This window comes from Arachis ipaensis, chromosome B5 (genome assembly GCF_059453495.1).
Source record: "Arachis ipaensis isolate K30076 ecotype BB chromosome B5, ASM5945349v1, whole genome shotgun sequence".
NCBI classification, from domain to species: Eukaryota; Viridiplantae; Streptophyta; class Magnoliopsida; order Fabales; family Fabaceae; genus Arachis; species Arachis ipaensis.
The window spans coordinates 5008708-5026992 of NC_142440.1; the positions used below are offsets into that span (position 1 = coordinate 5008708).

Consider the following 18285-nt stretch of genomic DNA (forward strand, 5'->3'; position numbering starts at 1 on the left):
TGCAGCCCGAACTGTCGTCTAACTCGGTTTGTTGGGTGCCACTCTATAAACTCGAACGACACTAATGGTGACTTTGTGGAGCACATAAACAAAATTACAATGAGGTACTCCGGAAGCTCCACTCCCATATACGACCGCCATATAAACTACACATTAATAACCACGAGATCGATTAGTAAAATTATTATTCTAAATAAGCAACCTAACATAAATGGTTAAAACTTATATCATTGACTCCCATGTCATCGAGTCCTCGCCTAAAATGCACGTTAGGCTTCCGTATATATCTTGTATGCGGTGCCAATGACTCCACCTAAACAAAATTAGAATGATTATAACAATAACAACAACAACAACAACAATAACAATAACAATAATAATAACAGTAAAAAACAATACTGTTGCGCAAGTGGAACACCAACATGGACGAGCGGATCGCGGGGAATAGGCGCCAGGAACGGCATACACTCCCACGCCCAAACAAAAAGTAGTATGAATGGCCCATCCATCTCTTTATAGTTGTATCGTGATGCACGACACAACGATTTGTGTAGATGTGCCAGACTAGCTGCCCCTAACTGTATAGTGAAATCCGGTGAAAATCTCGAAGTAGAGGCAGAAACTTCGAGTTCAATGAAGTGGTAGACTTATCGGGAAACACAACCGTTCCGAGCACGTAGAAAATGTGAGTCCGGACATACCGCTCAATGGACTCCTGAGCGTCACACGGCTCGGTGTCTCTGCACCGCGGGACCCATGTAAGATTCACCTTACATAAGACGTGATCTTGCGGACCGGGCTCCCGACCAAAACAAGCGATGCAATTCTCCACCAAAAACTGGAAACTGCTGTCTGTTCTATCTGTGACGGGCTCTCCATTAACCGGGAGGCCAAGAATATATGTCATGTAACACCCTACCACACAAAGTTTTACACTTAAGTCGTAAAACAGAGGTGATGTGGTATTACGACATCTAAAATAAAATAAGTACATATAATAGCAGGAGAGTTATAATATGCTAGGAGCCTTGAAGGATAGGGAAAATAAAAATCGCGAGATAAAAGCGCAACGCTCAAGGAACGAGTTAACTTGCATGCTAAGAAAACTGTAACTGTCAAACATAAGATAACAGAAGTAGGAATAGAGTGCCAAAGATACAAAATAACAAGCTCCTAACTCAGCCTGCGAAGTCAAGACTGGCCGGAGAATATTTACACATATATACATACATATCCAAAACCCAAAAGTACATACACACAATCCTGCCTCTCCATAAACCTCTAAGAGGATCAAAAAGGACAAGTTATGCGGAGAGAAAGCTAGTACATATATATACATCACTGTACAACAAAACTATACAACAACACTATCCAGTAACCCCTCCGCTTTAAGAGTCCAGACGCCTAACGAGATGGCTCCCGACCTGCATCTGAAAAACAACAACATAGTATGGAATGAGAACCGGAGGTTCTCAGTATGGTAAAGGTGCCACACACATAATATATAAGGTCCTGGGAATGCCAGAGGCAATCCTAGAACGCCGACACTCAGATTGTAGAGCTTAAAGTATTAAACAGAAGCCATAAAAGGTGGTTTCCTAAAAATATTTAATTATAACTTAACTTAACCTTAAATCTAAGTCCTATGCTGCCATTCCTCCATACCTCCAACTCCATCATGCATTTTCACAGGCAAATAGACAGATAAAGGCAAACACAAGAAAGTTACAACTACTGCAGGTAACAAATACACATTTAGCTTGGCAAATACAGGTAGGCACACCCAATTAGAGCACAAGCAAGTAATTCAAGTAATATGCATATGATGCATGCCTGTCCTATGGCTGATGAGGCTCATCTGTCGGTTATCCAGCCAACCCGACAAGTCTGAATTGTCCTTAGACTGTCCCCCGACGTGCATCCCCAAGAGTCTATGCATAGATTTTTCTCAAATAATCAATATTGCTCAATGGGGGTAACATTCCCGAGAATTTATATAGTGCCCGGTCACACTTACGTCGTAGGGTCAACAGAGTATCGAGTTTTCAACCTGGTACACGTGGTGGCAAGCCACGGCACTTAATCCAGGGAATCTCGTATCTCAGATTATTCAAATTCATAAGCCATATAAATAATTCAATTATAATTCCTCAACATCCACATCATTCTCAATTGCATCTCATTCATCATCATACATTAAACATATTCAATTCTTATCCTTCATTATCACACCTCCCATTCCGTCCATAAATAGTTTCAATTCAAAACATAATTCATTCTTTTCTAAGAATCAAACTTCAAACTTAAAACATACTCACTTTCTTAATAACTCAAAATCAAACTATATAACATTTAAATCTAAATCTCTTTTAAATAATCATCTAAATAAAATCTCTAATTTTTTTTTATAAAATTTCGGCAGCATCTCCTCTAAAACTCGGACTTTGCCACCCTTTTCGGGTCCAAACCTGCTTTCTTTTCAATTCAACATACCCTTCCTCATCATCATAACAATCACCACAATAAATCTACTTCAATTCAACAATTAAACTCATACAATATTCAAATCCAACAACCAAAATTCAACTAAGAATCATAGTTCACAAATCCTAGGCTTTTAACACAAATACCTCAAATCAATAATTCACCAAATCGTTAGTTAATAACTAATTATCCAATAAACTTCAACCAAATATATATATTCATCGACAAATTACTAAACATTAAGCATACACCTGCATTCCAACTTATCCTATGGTCATCTAGCTTAAGTTTTCACAGAACATTATATATTAAATGCAAGAAACCTAAACCATACCTCAGCCGATTCCCACGTAACGACCAAAGCTATTTATTCAAAACCAAGACAGCCCCTCAAAACTCAACTAATCTGCTTTCTCCAAGTTCCAGTATTCACAATTTCAAGCTCCAATTATTTATTTTCAACCTAATACACATTCATAATACATATATACCCAATTTAATACTCAAAGCTCAAATTTAATGAAAATAAAATAGAATTATCGTATCCTCACCTTACCCAAGCTTCACATAAGCAAGAGTGAACGTTTCTCTCAAGCTAATTGGATCCTAAAACATCAGAAATCAAAGAAATTCAATATTCCCACTTAAAATTCGAAAATTGGGGGAAGATGAAGCTGAGAGTGAAATAGCAAGTTACCTATGAAATTGTTCCGGTAGAAATGTAGAGCTCGACGCGGTGAACGCGTGGCCGCAAACGGTGCGGCGATCGGAGCTCAAACGGAGGAGTTACGGGGGTTGGAAGGTTACCGTAAGGGTTCGGGAGTGTTTTTCTTCTCCCTGGGCATTTTCACGCTGCAGCTGGTGAAATGGAGAAGAAGGGCTTTCGGGCTCATTAAAAGTGTGGGTCCGGTTGGACCGACAGCCCGGTTCGGGTCCGGTTCAACCGGTTCGGTTCGTTCGGTCCAATTTTAGACCGTTTTCTTCGAAATTGGTGTCAAAATTCTCGTTTCGATGAGCTCTATCCTAATTTAATATAATATTCACATTTCTAATCCTCCTTATTAAAAACTAATTTACTAACTAAATTAACCGGGGTTTACATGTCACGTCTAGGGGTGGCAAACGGGCCTAAACCCGCCGGCCGCCCCGCGTAACCTGCCAAAAAAACGGGTCGAGTTGAAAAATTGGGACCACCAAACAACAAAGCCCGCCTAACCCGCACCGCTTAAACCACGGACTTTGGCGGGGCGGGACAGGCTTCCTCGTCAGGCTTTTTTTTGGCAAAATTCAACTTCCCCAACTCAACTTACAAGAGTATGAAGATGAAAATTGAGTGTTTTAGATTATGTTTATGTTGCTTTGGAGACAATATTTATAATTATGTTTTGGATTATATTTATTTTACTTTGGAGACAATATTTATAATTATGTTTTGGATGAAAACTTGGTTTATAATTATGTTTATTAGATATTTATAATTACAAAGACTTTAATGTTTGTGAATATAAAAAATATAATTTTTTTATGTCTTTAGAAATTATAAATTTATTAATATGGTTGTGAAATTATATATATTATTTAGTAGTTAATAGTAAAAAAAAAAAAGAGAAGCTTTGGCGGGCTTAGCCCGCCAGCCCGCAGTTAGGCGGGGTAGGGTGGGATTCTATGACCGCCTCACTAGGCGGGGCGGGGTGGGCTTCCCCGCTTGCCACCCCTAGTCACGTCATCCAGCGTCACCGTCATTTCGCCGACTAGAAGATGAAACGTGTGGGTTTTCGGCTTCCATCGTTTCACCAAGGCACTCAGGAGTACAGAATGGCCTCTCATTTCGCTTACTCGCGAAACATATTAAAATCCAGTAAATACTAGTGACGTTGCAGCTACTTCATTAAAAGTCTCTGACGAATCTAATTTTCTGGACAACAAATTCTTAATAGCCTGTAAAAAGAAAAAGGATAATTATTAATATTACTTCATAACTATTAACAACAACAACTATCATAATAATACTAATAATAATAATTTCTTAAAAATAACAATTAACATAATATATGAAAAAAATAATAATAACAACAAAATAATAATAACATAGTAATAATAATAGTTCCTAACTAAGTGCATGTTTGGGCGCCATTATTTTATTAAAAAAAGATCTTTTTTCAATGAAAAAATATCTTTTTTTATTTTTTAACGTGTTTGGCAAATTTCTAGTAGTAAAAGTAAAAGCACTAGTAAAATAAAAAAAAGATCTTTTTTGAGAAGCTGTAATTTACATCTTTTTTTAAAAGATCTTTTTTCCTTAAAAAAAAGATGTTTTTCATGTAATAAATGAACAAAAAAGTACTTTTATACTGTTATACCCAAACATAATTAATAGATAAAAAGACCTTTTTACATGAGATATCCAAATATAAAATTACTTTTACTTCTCTATAAGATCTTTTAAAAAAAGATAACTCAAAAAAAGATCTTTTTTTAAAAGCTCATCCAAACAAGCCCTAAGAGTATCATAAAAAACTATTATTGTTATCATAGACATTATTATAAACACGTAACAATATACAACTAAAATATTAACTACTCTCATAAACCGAAAACAATAACAACAACGACAACAGTTAATACTACTACTACTGCTACTACTACTACTAATAATAATAATAATAATAATAATAATAATAAATTATTAAAAAATAATAATAAATAAGTACACAATACTATTTATTATTAAATAATAATAATAATAATAATAATAATAATAATAATAATAATAATAATAATAAACTTTTTTTAAAGATAATACTCTGTTAATAATCTATTAATTATTACAGTTATTATTATATTAAAAAAATTAATAACAACAAGATAACGATAATTTATTAAACAGTATTATTATTATCTTAAAAAATAATAATAAATTATTAAAAATAATAAAAATTTATTATTATTATTATTATAAACAGTATTACAAAAATTAATAATAATAATAATAATAATAATAATAATAATAATAATAATAATAATAAAATTAACAATGAAATTATTAGTTAAAACATAAATAAAAAATATCAAAATAAATATATTTGTTCATCATAAAATTAAAAAAAAAAAACTACTTATCCATCGAAGATGATTTAGATATTCAATAATGTGTTCTTCAAGTAAGATAAAATTACGAACTATTTTTTTCTCCTTTCTCACTTAAGCCTTAAACCTTTACTTTGTTCTTCTTTCTCTCACACTTACCCCCCTTTTACTTCTCAACGTCAACCCTTTCACTTTCAAAACATCTTCATCGAAGTATAAGTGAAATTGTAACTTTATGCCACACGTTTTGCTTTTAAAGATCAGCTGCATCACTCTTCTCAACACGTGTCATGCATGCAAAGGAGGACGCTGCCAATCACAACTTACTATTTGTCTGTCGGCCAGCCTGCCAAACGCAGGTCGCGTTTTGGAATTTTTAAACTGGTCAAAGTAGTAAGTCTTGTTTGCATGCGGAGGATAGAGACACGTTTCGAAATTTCTTTCTCCTTTCCTGCTAAATACAATTTACGTTTTGTGCAGCTGCATGTAGCTTTAGCATTTTCTGTTTCAGTCAAAACGTAACTTGTGTTTTATACGTTACTGACTTTAGCAGATTTATATTTGTGAATTACACACCATGTAACAATATACTTGGAGATCACTATTTTTACCTCCATAAATTAATTAATTTCTGAATTATTTATTTAAAAGCTCTTCAATAATTATGGTCGAAACCAAATAAAAAATAGGTGAGATCAGTATATATATATATATGTATAAAATATTTTAATGTTTAAGTTAGTAAGTATTTTAAAAATATAATTTTATGAATATATATAAAATGTTAAAAATAAGAATATAAAAATAATATATAAAATATAATATTTAGAATTTGATATTTCTTCTTTGTTAGAAGGTAAAAATTAAAGGTGTCTTTTAATTTATAGATACAAGATAAATAGTATTGACGTTATTATATGACTGTTTGATTATTAAGTTAGTAATGATGGTTATTAAGTTAGTCTGCATAAATCCATTTATATCCATCTTGAATAATTAATCAAGTCAAGTTATAGCTCATAATAAATAAAAGAAAAATAACACTAACAATACAAAATTTTAGTTACATTTCGTTTCCTCATATGCTAATGTTATTTTTATTTTATTTATTTAATTTTCTATTTTTCATTAATAATATAAGATCAATTTTTCACAATAAATTATAACGTCTATATATGTATTTTTGTTACAAAAGTAATAGAATTCACAGTAGGATAATATTATAATAATTTTAAAATATTAAAAATTTAAATAAAATATTTAAAACATTATAAAAAAAAACTTTGAAATTTAATCTAAACGTTGGGGATAGAAGTCACATAATGAATGTTAATAAAAGGTAAAATATATTTTTTTTTCATAATGAATTTTAAAAAGGTTTTGGTTAATAAAAGAGACGGAACATATAAATAGAATATAATTAATTATTTATTTTTAATTTTTATACAATACTTTTAATATTTTAAAGCACTACAAAATTCAAATAAACAAATTCAAATTCCTAAATTTTTTAATGTTTGTATTTTCATAGAAAAAAAAAATCAGTTTGGCTTCTTGCATCAAAGATAAGTATTTTACTAACGCGAATAAAATCATAAGTAGGGCCATTTAGATCAACAAAAATAATCCAAATAAAATTATTCAACAAAATTGCAAATACAGTACTAGTAGTACTTGTTATTTTATAATATTGACCAGATAAAATATCAGAATAATAGGAAAATTTGGTCCGAAAGAATTTTGTGATACATTTATAGATTTCTGAAAAAAATAAAAGTATTAAATAAGTTAAGAAAATTTGATGATAGAAATATAGATTTATAAGAAAAAAGTTGCTAAATAAATCCTTGAAAAATTATAAAGATATTCTTGTAAGTCTTTAGTAGAATTAGATTAAAGAATAAGAAGGATAATAGTTGTGTCCAATGTCAAAAGTGTTCAATAACCTATACAAGATTGCAATTTGTGAATAGAAAGTTAAGGATGAAATGCGTCCAATTTTTTTTAGGAATTTATAGATCTACTATTAAAATTCTATTACAATTTTTTAAGATTTTGTACTTGTTTTTCTTCAAAAGCCTAGTAGTATAGCAAAATTTTCTAGAAACTTTATACTTTATCGTTCTAAAAAAAAATTAACATCTTTATTATTAGTTTCATTACTCCACAGATCTCTAAAGTTTTATTAAATTTTTTATTATTGAGTTCCTATATTTTTTCTTTTTAATTGGGTCCCTATACTATTTAATTTTTTTTAATTAAGTCTCTATTAAAATTAAACGTACAAAAAAATTAGTGAATTCTATGGTGCTTATAATTTGATATTTAACTTTTGCCTAACTTACTTTTTATGGTAACTTTTGAATATTTAATAATTATTTACTTTTATACTTTTAAAATTAAATATTAATTTTTAACCCTTTTTGGTAAGTTAGACAAATACTTTTAGACATCATAGCAATCACCAAAAATATTAGTAAAGTATGAATTTACTTATTTACTTGTACTCTACACTTGTAATATAATTCATATGAATTGAGGATTCCTCCCTTCTCATTTCTCTTCTTCTATTATCTCTAAGATAGCACATATATAGGTATATAGATCTAAGCCAAAAAAATATATCTTCCCTTCTCTTTGGGATGCTCTATATGAAGGAGTTTCAACCTCAAAAAAAGAAGACACATATATTTATGTGGAAAAGCATTAATTATGTTCTCTTCATCTACTACAACCTCCACATCCATCTTCATCTTCTACTTTTACTTGTTCTTATTCTTCTTGTTCTTCATGGTTTTTATATACAATCATTTTTCTTTTTTCGTGTACTTTTATTTGTATTTTTTTGTTGACCATAAACACCATTTCTAACCTTTAATCTATTGAATTTCTAGAGAGGAGCTATATTCGTCAGGACAATCGGACACTTCTTCAATTTCATCTGAAGTCAGATAATCTTCATCAAAATAATCGGAACAACCTTTCTTTGACTGAACCTTATTCCTAAAGCTGCGTTTGCCACTAATTTTTCTTCTCCTTATCATTTGGCCTTTCACACCAAATAAAAAACTTAATCAAGTGTATAAATAATGAAAATTTCTCAAAACAAAAGAACGAATGAAATCACATCAAATTAAGTCATCAATCTTTTATACGCATTGCGCACTACAAGAAAAACGCTGAACCTGGATTATTTTGTCTGACGGTAATTACTGATAGATTTACGTCAGAGGTTGCAATAAATACAACGAAATAAGCGGTTCGTTATCGGAGAATATTTTCGACGGTAATTTTTGGCGCTATATTATGTTTTGTGGCGTCCATTTACTGTCGGATTTTTTCACTGATAAATTCACTGTAACTCTGTAAGCAATTTTTTCACAATTAATAGTCTAATTAAAATTTATTTTTACAAAATTAGTGCACAAATTCTAAATACCAGAAATCAACTAATGATTATTAGATATCAAGGGTCTGAATATAATAAAAAGTCAAAGAAGTAAAATACAACGGCATAGATATAAAATAAATAAAATTCCTAAACCATACGGATCTCGGTAATCGTCGTTGTCGTCGTCTTTCCCTGCTGATGCGGCGGACTATGTGATGATATCGGTGCTCTAGTAGCATCGCTGCTGCTTCTAGCGCGCATCTGCTCGTTGTACACCACCATCTGGTCTCACAAACGCTCTAGCCGCTCCAGGTCCTCTCTCACCTGCGGCTCGAGGGAATTGGTGTCTCCCACGCGTGCAAGAAGCTCGTTGTATCTCACTTTAGACTGCTGAATTTGTTGGTGAAGCCCATGTGTGAGCTTTTGCACTTGCCCCTTCAAATCAATGACTTCCTTGAGATCGGCAGGGCTGGTGGCAGAGGCAGAGGTAGATGAAGCTACTAATATGGAGGTGTAAAGGCCGCTAATGAATAATGACCCCAACCCGAAGACACGATTCTTTTAGGGCTCAGAGGCGGAGTTGCGCCAAACCCTATTAGAATCAATGACTGAGGCTTTGGAGCTAGGGTCGTCGCCACTAGGCTGAGATTGCTGGGTCTCAGCCTCCAATCTATGCGTGTAGTCCTCCTGTGTATAACACGTGATTAGGATGACAGTTAATTGAATTTAAACCGAATACATTTCAAACTTAAAATTAATTGAAAACTCACATAATGAGCCGCATATCGCTCATCATCAAATCTCTCCTTGTTGGCCTTCAACGTATGGGTATATTTGAAGGTCTCTACCAATGTCACCTCACGCTCCAACGACTTAAACTACATGTATTGAAACCCAGTAATAAAATAAATCAAGTAACAATTAATTCAAGTAATAATTAACAAAGATTAGCAAACCATATATCAGCCTATTCTTCGTCTTCATGAAAGTCGCCGACCCATCAGTATACTTTGATGACCTCGGTGATACCTTGTTAGCTCTGTTCGTCAGACGGTGAGGCCTGAACCTCTCATCTGTACTAAAATAGTTGTCCAATGCCCTTTTAATATCTGGACGGATCCAAATCGTGAGATAGTTGTGCCCCTTATGAACGTCCTGCATCATCTGTTGAAGTCGTCTAGCTATCCGGTAGTCGTAAATCTTCCTGATCATGAGATCATGTTCCCAATACCATATAAATTTTTCCTGCACAAAGTAATCCAACAAAATTAAAATACAGTTAATTCAACAACATTGAGTTTTTATCACCCACTTCTGAAACCATCATTCTCTGGTCCCAGTAGGGATCTATATGTAGTTCAGTCATGGGCTGTCGTACATGGACTTAATCACATTAGAGAGTTCATGTGTACATGCATTGTTGTCTGGTGCAAACCTATCAATGAAAAACTTAAGATTAGTAAACACATAAAATTTAACAAATTCAAAATAGATTGTGAAATAAAAAATATTAAAATAGTACTCATGCCAACATGCCATCAGGCCAAATCCTGATCCATATGGGTGGTGGAGGGACATCCGGTTGGGACGCATTAGAAGATTCTCGCACTGTGGTCTCTGTCGCAGGAGTTAGAGAGGGCGTAGCAAAAGGAGTCACGTAGTTGGGTTTTGGGACCATGATGAACTGTTGGTCGGGTAGACCTGCTTGTGACGTCACAGGGGTCGACGGGGTAGTCGGAGTAGAGGATGATGACTTAGAAGTCCTAGGTATACCGGTGAAAACCCTCCCTCTACCACGACCATGAGGCCAATTTGTGACACCTATATATGCTACCTATCGTCATGTCTGCAAAGAGAATACCAATTAATACTAATTAGCATATACAACACAAATCATTCAGCATTTATATTATTTCAAAAAAAAAATTGACATAACCTAAAATTGGACATATATCCACCTTTACGGTTTTCACAAATTCAATCAACCTCAATTCACAACATCAATCAAAACTCAATTAAATTCACTAAATCTAAAAATATTAATACATATACAAAAGACAACAACAATTCATGGTGAATTTGTGCAAAAGTAACGTTTTAAAGTGTGATATGTTGTGATTGAAAGTAAGTTCACAAACAAACCAATGTGACATTATATCACTATATACACACCAAAAACTCAATTATTACAACAAGCATATCATCGAACACTTGGTATTTAAAAGCATCAAACATATCAAATTACACAACCAAGTATTCTTTTAACTTTGATTGACTATAGAAGTCAACATTAACAATATACTAGCTGCAGTAATTCACAATATTTCCAGTAGAATGTTCAAACAAATAATTTTAATCGATCAATTCATTCATAATTTCAAACACTTTTCAACAATTTAAAACCTAATACTTTAAATCTAACCTATCTTATAACCTAAATCCTCCAAAACTAAAAATTAAATCTAACTTGAGCATAATACTAATTAACAACTAAAACCTATAATAATACCAAGGATAACTAACACAAAGATTGAAATTAATATTAAAATGAAGAAAAACCTAAAATGCAGGAGTAGAGAATAGAACAGAGAAAGGGCGGCGGCGGCGACGACAATATCGACGGTAACAACGATGACGGGAGAATGTTGGAGGGTCAGCGAAAGTGGGAGAGGGTTAGAGAGAGAGTGGGTTGCAGAGGATGAGGGGAGATATAGAGGAGGCGGCGTGGGCTGCCGGTGGCGGCCGGGTTGATGGAGGCGGGGAGAGGGTTAGAGAAAGTGGGAGAAGAGAGGGTAGAAAGAGAGAGAGAGGGGCCGGGGATTCGAAATGAAGGGGAAAATATTTCATGTTTTGAATTTTAGGGCTTGTTATCGTCGGATTTACTGGTCTATAAATCCGACGGTAACGTATTGCGGGTCACCAAAATACCGCGTTCCACTAATTGGGTTTACCGGCAAAAAAATCCGCCGGTAAATTCCATGCTAAATTTCGCGTCTATTTTTTTCCGTTTTTCTTCTAATTATTACCGGCAAATTTACCGTCAGAAACAAAAATCCGCCGGTAATGATTTGACTTTACGAATTCGACATCTAAACCGTCGGTAAAGCCGACGCTAATGTGCGATGTTAAATCCGACGGTATTTAACGTTTTTTTTTTTTTAGTGTGCGATTTCATAGATTTATCCCCGATGGCGGCTTCACAGGCAAAAACGCAAAGCAGGGGTGGGGTTCATGGCATGGTCTCCTACCCTTAACCTTTGAATATTCATTTTTTTAATAGAATATTGCGTTATTTCAGACTTTTTTTTACAGTAGAAATTTAATTGAAAAAAAAATTAAATAGTATGAGGACCCAATTGAAAAGAAAAAAAATATATGGGCTCAATTAAAAATTCGATAAAACTATAGAAAACGACAGAGTAATTAAACTTTCATTATTTATTAAAAAATATTAGAAAACTATCAGAATTTATTATTTTTAGTCATCATTTAATCATTAACTAAATTCTTTTAGTCTAATAATCTAATAACATACTTTATCCTATACTTTTAAATATTAATAATTAACTGATGATCAAAAACAATAAATTTTGATGGTCTTTTAATATTTTTTTTATTTTATTACTCAAAATATTAATATTTCAATGTCAACGCCGTGTCTTCGATTTCGTCTGAATGAAGTTAGATATAATACTAGGTAGTCGCAATAGTAATATTATTAGTTAACTACCTTTCATTGATGGTCCAGATGAGACTTTGGAGTATGAATGTATGATGAATGTGAATAAGATGAAGAATAACAGCTCCCTCTCCAAAAGTCCACTTAAGGAAATTTTTTGTTTAATTATTTGTTTTGTTACGGTGACCTGGTGATGAAGCGATAATCAATATTTAAGTAACTAAAATATTTCTTAAATGAATACTTATAATCTAAGTCCACTTTATACTTTATATTTATGGGGAGCATGTCGCACGATCGAGCTCATGAAACTTCAAGAAATTTCTCTCCTATATAAATTTAATTGTAACTAAAAATTGAAAAAATTAATAAAATAAGAAGTTATAAACGTACAACATATTATAATTAATTTGGATTGGTTGAAAGACTTAGTTAATTTATTTATCTATTTAAATAAATATAAAAAATTCGAATTTCATTTTATATATGTAATTATTATTGTCAATAATAGTTTTTAATTAAAATTCAGATTTATTATGAATAATTAGTCCTTAATTGTCGTTGGAAAATACAATGAGAAATAAAAAATCAGGCATATTATAGGATTTTTCTCTTTAATTTCATGAGATTGGATACCTATATAATATATATTTGATTATTTTCTAAAATTACTGTTATTTCATTTAATTTTCTATGAAGTGTTTTTTTTTTTTCAAATTAAATTTTTTTAATTAAATTGTTATAATAGATACAAATTTTTTTCAACCTAATTTCTAATCTATTTGTGATTAAAAGAAATGATCTAAAAATATTTAATTTCTTGTAATGACAATTGTTATTATTAAGAGATCCGAACTGAAATTTTTATCTAATTAGTACAACCTATTATGATATACAAATCTAATTAAAAATGAGTAAAACCATAAGAATATATAAAGTAATAATTAATCCTATAATGGATGTATATTGTAAGTCGGTAAAGTTGCGTTTGTTTACAGAAATAGAACACTGAGACAGAGATACAAAAACACACAAAATCGTATTTGATAAGGGAAATATGGACAGAGATAATGTGTCTAGAGACACTAAATTAGTGTATTTTGTGTCCATTCTAAAAAGAAGGACACGAAGATACTAACAAGGGACATAACTTATTTTTTATTTTTTCTTTCATTATTCTTGTTAATTTTTCATAATTATATTTTTTATTATTATACTTTTTCGTCTCAAATTTTTTGAATAAAAAAATGAGAATAAATTAAATTTTTATAATTTGTTCTATTTTATCACCAAACAGAATACAATAACACAAAATTTTGTGTCTCTGTCCTTTAATTTGTATTTTATTCTCAATGTCTTGTCTTATCCTATTTTCAGAAACAACACTACAACAAATCCGGCAGATAGCGGTAGAAATTTTGCGGCGGTTTTGCTGAACCGCCGCGAAAAGACAACCTGCGGCACATATAGCGGCGATTTTTTCAAACCGCCGCTAAATTGCCATCAGGTTTGCATTTTGCGTCGTCTTTTCAAAAACCGCCGCTATATGTCCGCTGGTGATTTATTGTTAGGCATTTTGCGGCGGTTTAATATTACCACATATTGCATTGTTCTCTTTAGTAATAACCATCTGGGTATAATCTAGTTAAGTAACGACTACTATCTGAAGCTACATATGTTTAAATCATTGTTACTTAAAGTCGTAACACTTTTTCTACATTCGTTTTACGTTAAAAAATTGACAAGTTACTTGTAAACTATATATGTTAACTCATGTGAACAATTTTACCAATAAAATTTTCTTGATTACGTTATTGGCATTTAAAAATTGCATTCAATCATGGATGTAAAAAAAGAAAATAAAATCAAACTCTGATATTTATGAAGTTAAAATAAAGTTCTAGAGAGCATAAATCAAAGTTACTCCTCTTTCAAGTTATGCCTTTCTAAACCTAAATCAAGAATAAACATGTACAACTGCGACCCAAATCATTAAACTAAGGAAATCAGTGTAACTGTTATAATAAAAGATCAAAATTTCTCTCCAACATCGTATTGACCTGGCAAAAAATACTCTGTTATGAATCTCTGGGCTTCACGTTTTAAAGGATCTGATATTTCATCTCCATACCATGGCATTTTATTCAGATCAAAGCACCTTTGCTTAACATGTATATCATCTTGTTTATCTTGTTGGTCTTCTAAAGTTTCATCCTCTTCATCTGGAACCTTATTCAGATCAAACTGCATGGATCTATCGACTGCGACAGAGGATATTTCATCTAAATTGTCTTCTGAATCAGACTCTTCTCCATCTAGACTGTCAGGAACTATTTTTCCGGAATATTCAGGTAAGAGTGAAAATATCAACATGCACATAACAGAATGAGTATACATAGAAGGAATTGAGAACTCCGGAGTCATTAAATACTGACTTAGAAAAAAAACCAAACTATAAGATGCTTAGACAATTTTAAAACTAAACGCAAATTTTCGACAATTACCATCACCCTTGTTAGTAGTTTGGGCAATTTTCTTAAACAGAAGCTTTGTAGCGATTGTTGTGCTTGTAGAGGATGACGAAAAGTCCTCATTTTTCATCAATCTTGTTCCACCGTCATGTTATGTTCACTATTGTTTTCAAAACGTAATACTAGTGAAATTATATTGCGTAATACATAGCAAGATTATAAAAAATGCAACCCTAAGAAAAACAACAACTGTAGAAGGAATAAAGATTTAACGTAAACTAACTTTTCCGTATTAAAATCGTTGAAAGAACCAAAAAGTCTGCTTTTACTCATGAGAATTCACAATAACATAAATATTTAACTAAAAAAAACTACACAAGTATAAAGTAACCAAAGAAAACAACGTACAACGCAGAGTTTATTTAACTTAGTTTATGACAGAAAGATCATTTTTAAATTACATTAAAATGCTTCATACAATGCATTACGCGACATCATCGAAATTCTCTAAGGCATTTTCTGTGAGGTCTTCTATATCTTCCTTCATTGTCAACAGTAAATCTCCAATGTCACCTTCTGCTGACATGTTCAACCCTGGCTGTGGAGAAAAACCAACTTTAGCTTCTTCATTCTCTTCTCCCATGTCATACAAATCCCTTGGTTTCACATGAACCACAACACTCCTTCTTTAGCTACTTCATCATCCACATAGTATACAAGCTGAGCTTCCGATGCCAATATGTACGGTTCATCTTCTTTACGATTACCAGTGTGTATTGGACGAGAGAAATTAACGCTGGTAAGCCCCAAATGGTCTTGTTTGATGCCTCTACTGGTAGTGGTATCAGCCCAAACACATTTGAACAATACTACTGTGAAGGAACAACTGTAATTCAATTCAATTATGTCTACGATTTTTCTGTAATACGGAACACCACCAACAGCCACTCTATTATCACGCATGCTTGCATAACTTCTTGTATTAGATGATACATATACTATCTCCAGAAGGAAGAAACAAAGGTAAGCCTTGGTGTATTTTATTATTTCCACAAAAACATACATGTGTATACATATTACTCCCCTTACATTTTATATTCAACATCTCTTTCTCATTTACATTTATTCTGTTATTTGTTCATAGAAAAAGTGTAGACAGAACGCTTTAAATCGAAGCAAGCAACTATACACACATACTGGGGGCTCCAAAACATTTTCAAGAAAAAAAGACGAAGTGGTAATAAGTCATTAATTGCATTAAGATTTTGATTAATCTTCCTGAATATGTTATTGTTTACTAAGTTGTGTCGATATCAACGATATAGGAGAAAGAGCAAGGAAGGCCTGTTGGTAGAGGAGAGTTGTTTATCATGACTCATAAGAAAAAAGATGGCTCGTATATCTATCCCAATGCACGTGTTGTTAGTGTAAGTCATGTTCGAAAATTTGAAGCAACTTAGCTTACTGTATATATCGTGCTACTGTTAACTCATGCATTTCCAATGTGTTGCATATTTGTAGGAAGCAATTGCGAATATTGATAGGCAGGATGGATCCTCTAAGCACCTTTCACAAAATGACTCGCTAGCACAAGTTCTCGGAAAGGAGCACCCAGGACGAGTTCGTGCCCTACGTGCTGGACCATGTCCCACCCAAGTCTTTGGTAATGCTGCTGGACAACCGTCGGGTTCTGCAGAGCCTAATGAAGAGTCCAAGAGGAGGATTGCAGAATTGACGGCTAAGCTAGAAGAAGAGCAGGCAAAGAAACAGTCAATACATAAGGTCTTGGGATATCTAGTCCAACAGTAAGGAGGCAATTTGCCAGCTGAGATTGCTGCAGAGCTGGCTTTTTTGGGTGGTACACCGGACTCGTCATGCGCAGGGCCATCTTCATCTGGCAATCACGACCCGCAATAAAAATTTTGAATTTCAGTCAATGTTCTTAAATACTTTTACATTTAAGTTGGTTTAGAGTTTTATGCTTATTTTCTTCAACTTAAGCATTCTTACTTTATTTTGGATGATGTTATGATAATTTTATTATAGATGTTATGTTTGCATATATTTAATTTAGTTTGTTATGTTAATTGAGCTGTTTTACTTTGTTGCAATTTCTATAAATTAATTGAAAAGTAAAAAAATTAAAGTTTAACGAACATACTTTTTCAAAAGAGACAAAATAATAGAAAATCTAAAATTTTAATGGGAAATTTGAATTTGGCGGCGGTTTTTAACCCCCGCAAAACGGTAATATTGTCTTCCTTGCTGATATTTCGTGGCGGTTATCACCGGCCACAAAACTAAGTTGTTTCCAAGTCAATGACATTGTAACCGCCGCAAAACCATCTTTCATTTCGCGGCGGTTATTCCAGCGGTTGAAAAAAACCGCCGCTATCTGTTTACCGCGCCCATCTTTCGATGTCTCATTAAACCGCCGAGATATGTTTTGCGGCGGTTCAAAACCGCCGCTAAACGGCTCCAGGAACCGCCGCTAAATGCCGGATTTGTTGTAGTGCGCAAACGCAGCCTAATTGACTAGCTAGCACATAATTATTTGAAAGAACAATTAATAAAGACCAATTAATATCCATGACTTGTATGCTTTTTTTTTTTTAAATCTTAAACCAACTCTTTCCCTAATTTAACGTGTTAATATAAGTTTCATCTTACGGTCAATCTAACTAGTATATATGCTAGGGACTAGGGTTTTAGAGGTTGATAATGAAATCTACTACTTTTAAGTTTTAATATAGTTAGTATAATCAGTTATTAAAGTATATTTTAAAAAGAAGTTACAAATTAACATATAAATTAATTAACATAATCTTTTTTATCCAAGCTGATAACGAAAACGGTTAATTAACTTCCATCACAAAGAAAACAAAATAAAAATGAAAATGCTGAAATTAAAGAAGAAAATAAACGAATCTCATTGATGGTATGTGGGCTATAATTATAACGCTGAATTATTGAGTAGAGTTGTGTCGTGTATGGCCGGTGGATGTAGACATTTCATTTTAGACATTATACATGTTTTTCATAATTCTTTATGTATGTTTATACTTTATACTATATTTAAATTTAAAATCAAAAGTTTTACACACACATAGATATAATTATTCATATATCTTTATTTTTTATAATAAATGATTTCACGAATTTAATTAGGTAGT

The 18285-nt window shown here is 32.5% G+C and overlaps 1 long non-coding RNA gene across 1 annotated transcript; it reads right to left on the bottom strand.

Moving 5' to 3' along the window:
- Window positions 1-1144: 1144 nt before the first annotated feature.
- Window positions 1145-3253, bottom strand: LOC148563253 (uncharacterized). Its single transcript, XR_015883700.1, has 2 exons — window positions 2819-3253; window positions 1145-1430 (listed from the first exon to the last, which is right to left on the bottom strand). It is a non-coding gene; the product is annotated as an uncharacterized LOC148563253 (long non-coding RNA).
- Window positions 3254-18285: the final 15032 nt, after the last annotated feature.